This window comes from Chiloscyllium punctatum, chromosome 36, assembly GCF_047496795.1.
Source record: "Chiloscyllium punctatum isolate Juve2018m chromosome 36, sChiPun1.3, whole genome shotgun sequence".
In the NCBI taxonomy this organism is placed as follows: domain Eukaryota; kingdom Metazoa; phylum Chordata; class Chondrichthyes; order Orectolobiformes; family Hemiscylliidae; genus Chiloscyllium; species Chiloscyllium punctatum.
The window spans coordinates 72,948,774-72,961,536 of NC_092774.1; the positions used below are offsets into that span (position 1 = coordinate 72,948,774).

General features: G+C 44.9%; 1 non-coding gene across 1 annotated transcript; it reads right to left on the reverse strand.

The window, feature by feature from the left end:
• Window positions 1–8,695: 8,695 nt before the first annotated feature.
• trnae-uuc (transfer RNA glutamic acid (anticodon UUC)) lies at window positions 8,696–8,767 on the reverse strand. Its single transcript has one exon. It is a non-coding gene; the product is annotated as a tRNA-Glu (tRNA).
• Window positions 8,768–12,763: the final 3,996 nt, after the last annotated feature.

Consider the following 12,763-nt stretch of genomic DNA (forward strand, 5'->3'; position numbering starts at 1 on the left):
GGCATGTGTGACAGCTGCAACAAGACGTCCCAACTCCTGTGCTCAATACTTGGATTGATGAATGGAAGCAGGCTGAAAGGCTTCTTCACCACCCTGTCAAAGTGTAACTCGACTTTCTTGGAACTATGAACGTGCACCCCTAGATTTCTTGGTTCGAAATACTGCAAATGAAACAAGTTCGGTGCTTGTCGGAAGAACATTATCATTTGGCACTTATCTATACTCTAATTCACTATCTTATTTAGATACATAATTTATGTCTCTCTAATCAGGATATGTTTGTTATTCTTTCCTGCCTTCAATATAGCACTGAATCTATTTTATACTCCAAGTGCAGCCTCACCAACATTCTGTATAACTGCAACATAAATTCCCAGCTTGTATACTCAACGCTCTCACCGGTGTGCCGAAATACTATTACCTATGATTCCACTTTCAGTGAACTGTAAACCTACTCTGAGATCCCTCTGTTCCACTACAGGTCCAATCATTCACCATGAAACTCCTACCTTGATTTGACTATGCAAACTGTGAGACCTCACGGTTATCTATATTAAACTCCATTTGCTATTAACCTTAAATCTATGCACTCTAGTTTTTGACTCCCCGCCACCACCCCGGGGAAAAGACCTTTCCTGTTTGTCGTTTTCCATGCCCCTTATAATTTTAAGAACACCTATAAAGTCACCTCTCAGCCTCCAAAGCTCCAGGGAAAATAACCCCAGTCTGTTCAGCCTTTTCATCGCGCTGAAACTCTCCAACCCTGGCAGCGTCCTTGTAAATCTTTTCTGAACACTTTCAAATTTCACAACATCCTTCGCCTATCAAACAGCCAGAATTGCATGCAGTATTCCTATAGTGATGTAACCTCTGAAGATGATTTTTAAAAATACTTACAATTTTATGGTATTGCTACAAGGAAATCAAATCCGTTGGGCATGACGTTCCCATAGCAATTTGTCTTGGCTGTCCTTCATTAATCGATGCTTTTCTTGTAAACAAAATCGTGACATGTGATTGTTGCAAGCATGTGCAACATTTTCTCACCGTCCCTCATGTCCCTTGGACCGAGTACTTGACTACGTGCTAGAAGGCAGCTGAGAGTCAACCCCACACTGTAGTAGATCTGGAATCACATGGTCGCTGTGCACACACAGGGTTGATGAATGGTAGATTTTCCTCCATAAAGGAATAATTTCACAACAATCAATCAATAATGGTTGGAGACACCGAACGATTCTGGCAGCGTCTATAAAGAGATTAGTATTAATGTTTCGTGTCCAGTGGCTCTTCAAAAGTGACTGGATTCAAAACACTAACTGTTTTCTCTCCACAGATGCTGCCAGACCTGCTGCGATGCCCCAGCAATGGTGCCTTTTGTTTCCGATCTCCAACATCTGCAGTTTATTGTTTTCATCAATAAAGGTTTCCTGGTGGCCAGTACTGAGACAAACTCTCACTTCCAGATCTTTTTATTAGTTGAACATAAAATCCACTGGCTGCCATGATGGGATTTGAATTTTTGTTCTCAGAAGACATAGATCTCTGGGTTACTCAACCATTATCACTATATAACCTTCACTTCAGTGGCAATTTTCTGCTGAATATTTTCCTTTATTCATTCATGGGATGTGGCACTTGATCTCCCAGAAAAAGCAAGTGCCATTTCAGAGGGCAGTTACGAGTAAATCACATTACCATGGATCAAGAGTGACACAATCGCCTAGCTGGGTAAGGACTAAAGATTTCCTTCCCTAACAAGATAGGTCCTTATATCAATTGCTAAGATCACCAAAGCAGCGATAAGCTTTATATTCCAGATATATTAATTGATTTCAAAGCTCACCGGAGACATAGCAGCATCAATTTGAAACTCCAGATTTGAAATCCAGGAACAATGCCAAAATGCCACCAACTCTGTCCAATCTCTAATTTTCCAACACTGACTGGCCTGTAGGTGCCAGTTGTATCCTTTTCCCCTTTATTACTTACTATTCAATTCACCGCATTGAATAAATTCTGCCGTTTATTAAGATCACGTTTGTTCTGGTAAAGATCAACTCCACTTTCCTGCCATTTCCCCATAATCCTCAATTCCCTCACTGGTTAAAAAAAAATCTGACAGCCTTGAATGTACTGAACGACCCAGGCTCAACAACACTCTGTCGTAACATGTTCCACAGATTTACTGCCTTCAGTAACAATTCCTATCTGTCTTCAACATGCAATCCCTCATTTGCAGGTTATTCCCTCTGGTGCTAGACTCACCCACAAAGCTAAACTTTTCCACATCAAGCCCGTCAAGTATCCTTAGAATCTTTTATGTGAAAATAAGGTTACCTCTAAATCTTCTAACTTCGATTAAGTACAGGCCCAACCTATTCACTTCTCTTCATATGATATTCTTTCCATCCCTGATATCATCCTGGTCAACCTTCTCTGGGCTGCCTCCAATGCCAGTATATCGTTCCTTAGGTAAAGGACCCTCCCAGTGTTCAGTTTTGACTTGACTGATGCCTGACATAGGTTCACTATAACCTCCCTACTTTTATACTCTATTTAAAGGCCAACCTCCCATTTGCCTTCCCGACTACTCACTGAATTTGGCTGAAGAGATGCATGGATATGGGCTTCCAAATCCCTCTATGCAACAGCTTTCTCCATTTGACATTCAACACTTTTCCTCCTGGCAAAGTGCACAACATCATTTCCCCACATTCTATTCCGTCTGCCAAAGGTTTGCTCATTTGCTTAACCTGTCTATATCCCTCTCCAGATATTTCACGTCATTCTTACCACCTGCCTTCCCATCAACCGTCTCTTCAGCAGTCTTGGCAATAGTGCATTCACTTTACTTATCCAAGGAATTCAAATAGATTTTGTAAATAATTTTGGCCCCGGCGCTGATCCCTGTGGCACACTACTCGTTATAATTTGCTATCCTGAACATGTCCCTTATCCCAATTGTATCATTGGTTAGCCAATCCTCTGTCCATGCCTCTTTGCTTATTATTTCATGAGATGTGACTATCATTGGCTCTGCCAACAACCCTTCCCAAACTGTCCTTGAATACGTGGTGCTGAGCTGCCTCTTAAATTGCTTCACAATTATGATTTGGTGTGCAATAATGTTCAGGAGCGAATTCCAGGCTTTTGATCAATAACAAAGAAGCAATGCGATATATTTCACAGTTGGCATGCTGTGTTCACACTTACCTGCTCTTGATGGTTGAGGTGATGGCTTGGAAGGTGCTTTTGAAGAGTCACCACTTTATCAAGCCAGACTGATAGATTGTGGACAGAGATTCTGTTGTTTGACTTTCCTCATCAATCTACATTCTTTCTAGCCACATTTTTAGTCTTAAACTGCCACAGAATGCCTCCTTTTATAGCTTGAGTCAACTATAATAATATGACAATTCTTGGGTTGATTGTTCACACCTGAGTGCAACATAAATACAGATCATTGTTTCCAGCTTTGGTGGAACAAAAAACAGCAAATTGGTGGATAATTACAGTTAATGCAAACAAAGCTAGTGATCGATAAAGATTAACCCAGTTCACTTCAATGGCGAAATTACATTTTGAAAACCAAGTACACTCAGACAACATGTCAACGTGGTTCACAGGAGGAGAAATGGGGCATTGCTTTTGGTCACCGCCACCATTGTCTGAAAGACAGGTTGAAAGGATTCTTAAAAGCTAGGCAAAGACGTGGAGTGGTATAACACTTCAGACACCGCAAAGTATAAGACCACTTTCTCGCGGAAGAAAACAACATTTCTTATTTCTAGATAAACGGGGAAACAAATGGGGAACACATCTGAATTGGGAGCTCTTTCTTATTCAGGATGTTCCTTCACCACAGTCTTTGTTTAGAGCATAAGTTCTTCGTCAGGAATGAACGTTGTTCCAAGGAGGCCGAGAGATAATTGGGAAGGAGATGGGAATGGAGGGGAGGTAGCTGTGAATGAAATAGGTCGATGGTGGTGGGGAGAGATCATGAGAGGTAAGACAGGAGGGTGGAGCGAATAGGTGGGAAGAAAGATGAAAAGGTAGGACAGCTCAAGAGGCCACTGCCGGGCTGGAAGGTGGGATCTGGGACAAGGCGCGTGGTGTGGGAGTGAGGGTGAGGGGAAATATGGAAGCTGGTGAAATCGACATTGATCCCATGTAGTTGGTGGGTTCCAAGGCGGAAGATGAAGTGTTCTTCCTACATGCGTCAGGTAGCTAGAGCTTGGAGGGGGATGCCGCCAAGTGCGTGCATGCCCTTGACGGATTGGGAGGGGTAGTTAAAGTATTCAGCCACAGGGCGGTGGGGTCGTTCAGTTTTGGAGTCCTAGAGCTGTTCCCTGAAATGTTCTGCAAGTTGACATCCAGTCTCCCCAATGTTGCAGAGCAATGGATATATAAATAAATCTTATACACAAATTGTGTAAATTTTAGCATGCCAGAGTTATTATCTTCAATTAAGTTAAAGAAAATTTTAATTAAATTGGGTGACTGCATGAAACGGTTTGTTGGTCACGCTCAACTCATCACCTTCAAATGAGACAATGCCATTGATTGCAGTGAACTGCTCTTTTTGCTATAAAATCACAAGTTATTGATTTATTTTCACAACTTACTGGTATTCACACCTGCACATTCAATGTCAAATTCTGACATCAGAAATGAAATTACACCATTCACTTTGACTTACAATATTCGAACTAACAAAATAATAACACACATTGAATACGACCTACAACTGCTAAATATAAACAAATCCTCTGGCTTTAATGTGAACCATAGCCCCTTACAATAGATATCATTTAAATAAGTTAATATGTTACAAGCCTTGAGCAAATACAACCTCCAGCCTTACACCCCGCTTCTTGGAGCTCGGACCTTCCTCCAGCTGCCACTACCACTCCTCTACTGAAGAAACTTTGGGAAGCAGATGCAAAGGCAAGATACAGAACAGAGCACCTTTGCCGAGGAAAGCAGCTTAAGGAGACATTGAGCAATAGCATCATATGGTGTTGACCCATCGACTTCTGGGTTATCTACCCAGCACACTCATGCTGTACTACTCTGCTTCGGTGTTCCCAGCAGCTGGATTGTGGATCAGTTTAAAGTAGGTCCTATATCTCTGATTACATCGGTACACAAGGCAGTGAAGAAATGTTTAGGCACATTAATCTTCATCAGTTAGGGAATTGCGATAGATGTTGGGAAGTTATATTGTAGTTATACAGGACGTTCATGAGGATGCACCTGGAATATTGTGATCAGTTTTGGTCACCTTGGTGTTCTGACTTCTGACTTCTTCAACTCTGGGTTTCTGTTGAACTTGATGGGATACTTTGTCCAACACAGTAGGTTGAAACAGTATCGCTCAGATGGATTCATTTGAAAAATTTGAGGAGGTGAGCGCCACAAGATTGAACTATTCAAAGTTACTTGGACTTTATTTTAAACTTACATCAGGACCCAGTGGTCAGAGACACATACAGCGTGGAAACAGACCCTTTGGTCCAACTTTTCCATGCTGACCTGAAATCCTAAAGTTATCTAGTCACATTTGATAGCTCCTGACCCATATCCTGTGGCAGCTCATTTCATATATGTACCACCCTCTGCATGAAGAAGTTGTCTATTTATATATTTCGCCTCTCACCCTAAACCTACGCCCTCTACTTCTGGACTCCCCCATCCCAGGGAAACTACCTTGTCTATTACCCTGTCCATGCCTCTCATGAATTTGTAACCTCTATTAGGTCACTCCTCTGCCTCCGATGCTCCAGTGAAAACAGCCCCAGCCTATTCAGCCTCTCCCTGTAGCTCAAACCCTCTAACCCCCAGCAACATTCCCGTAAATCGATTCTCATAGAAAAGTCAACGTTTCAGTCCTGAAGAATGGTTAATACCCAAAACGCTGACTACTCCATATCCTGGTGCTGCCTGGCTTGCTGTATTCTCCCAACCTCCTGCTTGCGTACTTCGGGTTGCAGCATGTAGTGGCTCAGCCTCACAGCGCCAGGGACCCAGGTTTGATTGCAGCCTTGGGTGGCTGTCTGTGAGGAGTTTGCACATTCTCCCAGTGTCTGCGTGGGTTTTCTCTGTGTGGTCCTGTCCAAAGATGTGCAGGTCATGTGGATTGGCCATGCTGAATTGCCCATAGAGTTAGGTGCATTTGTCAGAGAGAAATGGGTCTGGGTGCGTTACTCTTCGGAGGGTCGCTTCTTGACTTATCGGGACAAATGGCCTGTTTCCACACTGTAGCGAATCTCATCTGAAATTTTTTACTCTAACAAATGGCAGAGTAGATTTGAAGGGCCGAATTGCCTAACTTCTGCTCTGATGATCTTGCGGTCTTAGGTTTCTCTGGATCATTTCATTGCCAATGCGCAGTCCCGAGCTCAACGAGCAGCAGTGTCCTCTCAAAGCAAAGCTCATAGGATCGAAGAACTCCTACAGTGTGGAAACAGGTCCTTCAGCCCAACACATCTGCACTGATCCTCCGAAGAGTAACCCAGTCAGATCCATTTTCCTATCCTCCACAAATTGCACACAGACCCCCAAGGGTGGAATTCATCCTGAGTTCCTGGTGCCATGAGGCATCAGTGCTAAGCACTGAGTCACCGTGACGCCACTGAGCCACCGTGAGGTTGTGGTTGTGGGGTTGGTGGAGGCAATTGCAGTCCAGCAGAAAACAAAAACAGCTCACCTACTCTTCCACTGCACCCACTGTCAGAAGTGACAGGAGGTTTAGTCCATGGGGTGACCCAAGGCAGAACACCGGTGGGGTCTGATTGTTGGGAGCGTTGGTGCCCCCGCTGGTGCTTCCGCAAGTTGCAGGAGAACATGAATCACTTGCCACACACGTGCCAGCTGAAGGGCCTCTTCCCGCTGTGGACACACTGGTGCTTCAAGAGGGCAGAGGAGCGGGGAAAGCCCTTGCGCATTCGGGGCAGGAAAATGGCTTCTCTCCGGTGTGGATGGATTGGTGGTTAAGCAGGGCTGAGGAATTGCTGAAGGCGTTCCTTCACTTAGGGCAACTGAACGACCTCTCCCTCATGTGGACCCACCAGTGGGCCAGCAGGTCAGAGGAAAGAGCAAAGCCCTTCCTGCGCTCGGGGCAGAAGAACGGCCTCTCCTCGGTGTGGACCAACTGGTGTCTCAGCAGGTGGGAAGAAGTGCTGAAGGCCATCTCGCACTTGGGGCCGGAGAACAACCTTCCCCGGCTTGGGCCAACTGGTCCGTCAGCATTGCAGAGAAATCACTAAAGGCCTTCCCGCACTCAGGACAGCAGAAGGGCCTCTCCCCTCTGTGGACCCATTGGTGCTTCAGAACCCTTTCAAATTTCATACTATGTTTCTGATAGGAGGGAGAGCAGAATTGCACACAATATTCCAAAATTATTCCACAATATTCCAATGCCCTGTACAGCCACAACATAACTTCCCAACTCCAACAATCAGTCAGCGGATTGGGAAAGTTTTCAAAACCCACAAAACAAAATAGGAAAGGATGGAAGGACAAACCTAATTTTTGAGAGTCAGCTTGGAAGCATCAATGAGAAATTGGCGGACTGGATTTATTGGGTACCCTTTCTCCTTAAATACACTATATACGTCTTTCTCTTCTGCTCTTCGTAGTTTCTCTGTGCTGCAGTGTGTAGTGGCTCGTTGAAATAATGTCCTGCTGCAGCTTCGTTTGTGGGTGTTGGGATGATTGCTTCTGTGATTAAGTACTTGGTTTGTGTGTGTTATTTTTCTGTAGACGCTAGTTTGAAGTTCCCCATTGACTGTTCGCTCTACTGTGACATCTAGGAATGGCACTTTGTTGCTGTTCTCCTCCTCTTCAGACCAGGAGCCCCCCTCAGGACCATAGTCTCACCACTTGGAACACCAATATACAGACTAGTCAAAAACCCTCACTAAAGACTAAAACACCAAGTCGCAGATTCACACCACTCCAGTTACTCTATCCAAGAACTCTTGAACACCAAAGACACCAAGGTAGAAGAGGATGGAATAATGTTGTCCTTTGACATACAGCCATGTTAACATCCATTAACATCAACGTGGCCAAAGAAAACTGAAGACACTACTCGAAGAACCAAAGATACAAACACAGCACCAACTTTATCAGCAAAGATAACACTGTCAAGCTCGTGGAACTGTGCCTTACCATCCACTTCATATTCAGTAACAAGCCCTACAAACAAATCAACGAAACACCCATGAAACCACCAGTATCAGGATGCCTAGCAGAAGCAATATCGCAGAGACTTGAACAAACAGCCCTTCCAACGATCCAACCCAAACTTTGGGTCCGCTCCAGCGATAATACTTTTGTCATCATAAAATGAAACAAATTAGAGGAAACATACAACACCATCAACAATATCCTAACTGTCATAAAATTCACAAAAGAGGAGAAGAACAACAAAGTGCTATTTCCAGATGTCACAGTAGAGCGAACAGTCAATGGTAAATTCAAAACAGCGTATATAGGAAAACAACACACACGAACCAAGAACTGAACTACAGAAGCAAACATCCCTACACATACAAACAAATCTGCATCAGGATGCAATTTCAACGATCCATTACACACTGCAGCACCTAGGAACTCTGAAGATCAATAAACAACTGTATAGCGCATTTCAGAAGAATTAGCAGCCAACAGACACGCAAATGATTGCTTCCCTGACCGGGAATCGAACCCGGGCAGCGGCGGTGAAAGCGCCGAATCCTAACCACTAGACCACCAGGGAGATATGCATGCACCGCCCTAGCTCTACTGAGAATTGCTTCTCTGCCCGGGAATCGAACCCGTGCCGCGATGGGAAGAAGACTTTCACCTGTACATCCACCAATGTATTATTTTGTATCCATTGCTCCCGATGCGATCTCTACAACTTTGGGGAGACTGGAGAGTCAAGTCACATCTCCGGGACACCGGCACCAATCAACCCCATCGTTCTATGCCCAACATTTCAAACCACCCCCCCTCCCGCTCTGCCAAGGACATACACGTCCTGGGCCTGCTTCAGCGCCACTCCCTCCCCACCCGACGCCTGGAGGAAGAACACCTCATCTTCCGCCTCAGAACACTTCAACCTCAGGGCATCAATGTGGACTTCGCCAGTTTCCTCATTTCCCCTCCACCCACCTTACTTCTGTTTTAAACTTCCAGCTCAACACTGACCTCATGACCTGTCCGACTTGCCAAGCTCCCTTCCCAGCCATCCGCTCCACTCTCCTCTCTGACCTGTCACCTCCATACCCACCAGCATTCACCTATTTTACTCTTTGCTACCTTCGCCCCAGCACACCCCCCGATCCCCAATTTATCTCTCCAACCTGGAGGCGTCCTGCCTCTACTCCTGATGAAGGGCCTTTGCCTGAAACTTCGATTTTCCTGCTCCTCGGAAGTTGTCTGACGTGTTGTGCTTTTCCAGCACCACTCTGATCTCAACTCTGGTTTCCAGCATCTTCAGTCCTCACTTTTGCCTACCCAATAAACCCAGAATGCCGATTTTTCATCAACAAATTGACACTAGCAGACACAACGTGTGCAGAAACCCTAGCCGTAATACCTTACATTAAATACATCTGTTAAATGATGTCCAGACAACTCAAACCCCTCAGCATCATGGTAGCCCACAAACCTACCAACACACTTGAACAGAGACTAATGAACCTGAAATACCCGATACAAACAACCAGAAAACGAATGTTATTTACAAAATACCATACAAGGAAATGTATACATGAAGTCTGCCGCACGGGTCTCTGTGGCAAGAAATGCTGGGATGAGATAAGGAAGATATTTTCAACCAAAAAGAATTGACACTGACTGGACAGCCATTTAAAATCACCCCTGTTAGCCTAGGATGGAAGACCCGAAGGGATGAACATTTTTCTTATTTCCTGATGATTTACAAAGTTGAGACTGGGTTTTGGTGTTTCTTACCTTTCCACTCCCAGGAGCCGCAGTGGTTGGGGCGGTGAGTTGGGGAAAGTGAAATGTGCCCGTGAGCAGCGTGTGGGTATCTTTCAGCTTCCCCTCCTCTGACAGCGCTGTGACGGGACTCTGATGTTCTCAGGGACACTTACTGACGCGAGACAGTGAAAGGATTCTCATTCCCGCAGATCGGGAATTCAAACCTTATGCCCGCTTCAGGACAATGAGAAAGATTATTTGGGATGTGTGAAGAAGCTGTGAGCTGCATTTCAAACAGGTAGGTGTAGTCAGATGCGTCATCCATTGCGGCCCCGGCACTCTGCGTACCTGACGCCGCCATGCTGCAGAGTTCTGACGTTAACACAGACATGCGCAGCAATGGGAACATTCACAATGTGAACAACCAGATAATCACCGTTACTGCTTCCCTTCCGTAGTACAACTTTGTGAAGCAGTATCTTTCACCGGCAAATAAAACACTTTTGTCCTCAGGTGCCTGCTTCATTTCGATCACCAGAGAGGGAGGGGGAGAAGATGTCACATCTCAAAAGCAAACCGAAAAGTTTTTGTTTGTTCCGTCAGTTGAGTTGGTTCTGCACTCAGATGAGACTGGATACTGATTTTAATGGATCAGAATTGAACACTACAATGGAACACATTACATTTCAAGAGTGTTGAAAGGGCAAATCAAACTGTAACCTTGAAGAGATATGTTTCCATTTCGAACCTTGGGGGGATCCAAATGAGACATTTTTACTGATCACTCCATTTCAGAGTGCTGCTCTTTCATCAGGTGGTCGTGGACAATAAGATCATGATCACAGAATTTATAGCCAAAGGAGTCCACGGTCATGGAGCTGTCCTTCACTAAACAATTTTAGATTAAATCTTTGTATTTTAGAATGGGCTTCTGTTCTTTGGTACTTTAATCCCAGAACTAGTTTTAAATTACCTTCAAGAATTTCATTTAAATGCATGGCTTTTCGAACAACAATGTCAGTCTGACTCGATATTGGGACACAGACAAGATTCACACCTGTTGTTAGAAAAGCTCTACATTTAAATGACTTTCTGAAATGGCTGATCTTTAACATCATGCTGATGACGTCCTTTTGTTCTTGGCCAATCTGGAGGAGTCCGTTCCTCGATTGATTCAAACAATCAATTTATTTGGCAGTGTTTTGGGCTGCAGGATCAACTTTACAAAATCGGAAGCCATGCCGATGTGGGGGGAGAATTAGTGGAGGTGCTTGATCATATTTCAAGTAACAATATGCAGAAATACACAGAGAAGGTAAGTGAATGATGCGAATAGAGACACACGTTTACTTACTCTGTCGAACCAGCAGAGTGAAGGTGGGCCGCATGGCGTCCGACTGCGCTGTGACACATGCTGTGATTCAGAGCGAAATCACAGTTCGACCAACAGAATGTGGGAAGTGAGAACAAAGTTTATATTTACACAGCCTCCATACTCTGCGAAACAGCAAATTACACGACAGCAGTGGAGGTCTTTAACACCAATCTCGAACGTGTCTCCTTGAGCAGTTTCCTTTATGTAATGGTGCTGTACTCTATTCTGTATCTTGCCTTTGCACCTACTTTCTGAGTGTCTGAACGTCCTGTATCATACCGATACACTCGCGAACCTCACACGGTTCAAGTAACATGCTTTTTGGAGGTCTGGGTGGTCTTCTCCTGTTCTTGGTCGGTTTCCTATGAACTAATTCGCAAAACCACTTCTCTGAGATGCCAATGAGCTGATAAAGTTGAAACCCATGCCTTGCGGTTTCGTCCATTCCCTGCAGTAATTCGCCACCCTGGTTCAGACGTGAATGACAAGCATGTCCGAAACCGTATCACCACTCAGACATAGTCCCCCACGATGAGGACAGATATCACCGATTGTGAATAACCTCAGAGAGAGAGACAAGTGACAGAGAACTCTCACTTGTGTCAGTGACAGTGAACCTCAGAGAGAGAGACAAGTGACAGTGAACCGCCTCTGTCTGCGGGAGAATGATCCTAACCGTTTATGCCGTCCCAATGCCTGTCTATGGGACAGACAATCTGAGGGAGCAACAACGTTCATTTTTAACCGTCCCTTCCGTGTTGGACCGCCTGCAGTCCCGCAGCTCAGGGCCGTGGGGATGACTCTCAGTGAGTGAAGGTTTCACTCGGATTCTCGTCATCTGGGGCACTTGGGGCTCAGATGTTAACTGCTGCGCGGTCGCAGCAAATAAAGTGATGCCCACTTTGCAATAGACTTTCTGTAAGATTGCTGGGTGTGAGGAATTCTGAACAGCAGGCAGGCTGCACAACAATTTATTCATACGAATTTACCTGAGGGAAGAGTCTTCGGTGTCCATTTCTCTCTGATCCACCAGCACAACATTTTTCTATCTCTCCGATAACAGACCTTTGGAGCAAGTTCACAATCAAAGCTCACTTCCCACGCATTAGTTTAACTGATACCTCCCGCCCCAAGGGATTGAGGGAGCAGAAGAGCGAATGCACTCACCCCTCACCGCCCCCGCCCCCCAGAACAGCTTGCAAGTAGGAACAAATTGGTTTAATTATCCTCCAGTGGAGAGAGTCCAGTTCCTGGGGATGAGACAAACATCAGCGCCCCGGGGACAGAATGACAACAGATGTTCTGGAAACTCTTTGCTGCTTACAATTCTTGGAGCAATGTGGAATGTATTTCACACTGAGAAAGTTTCAGCTGGCTCAGCGTCTCTAGTGTACATTGCTCTCTGAGTTTATATTTGCACATCGACGATATGTCTGCACAACAGCACAT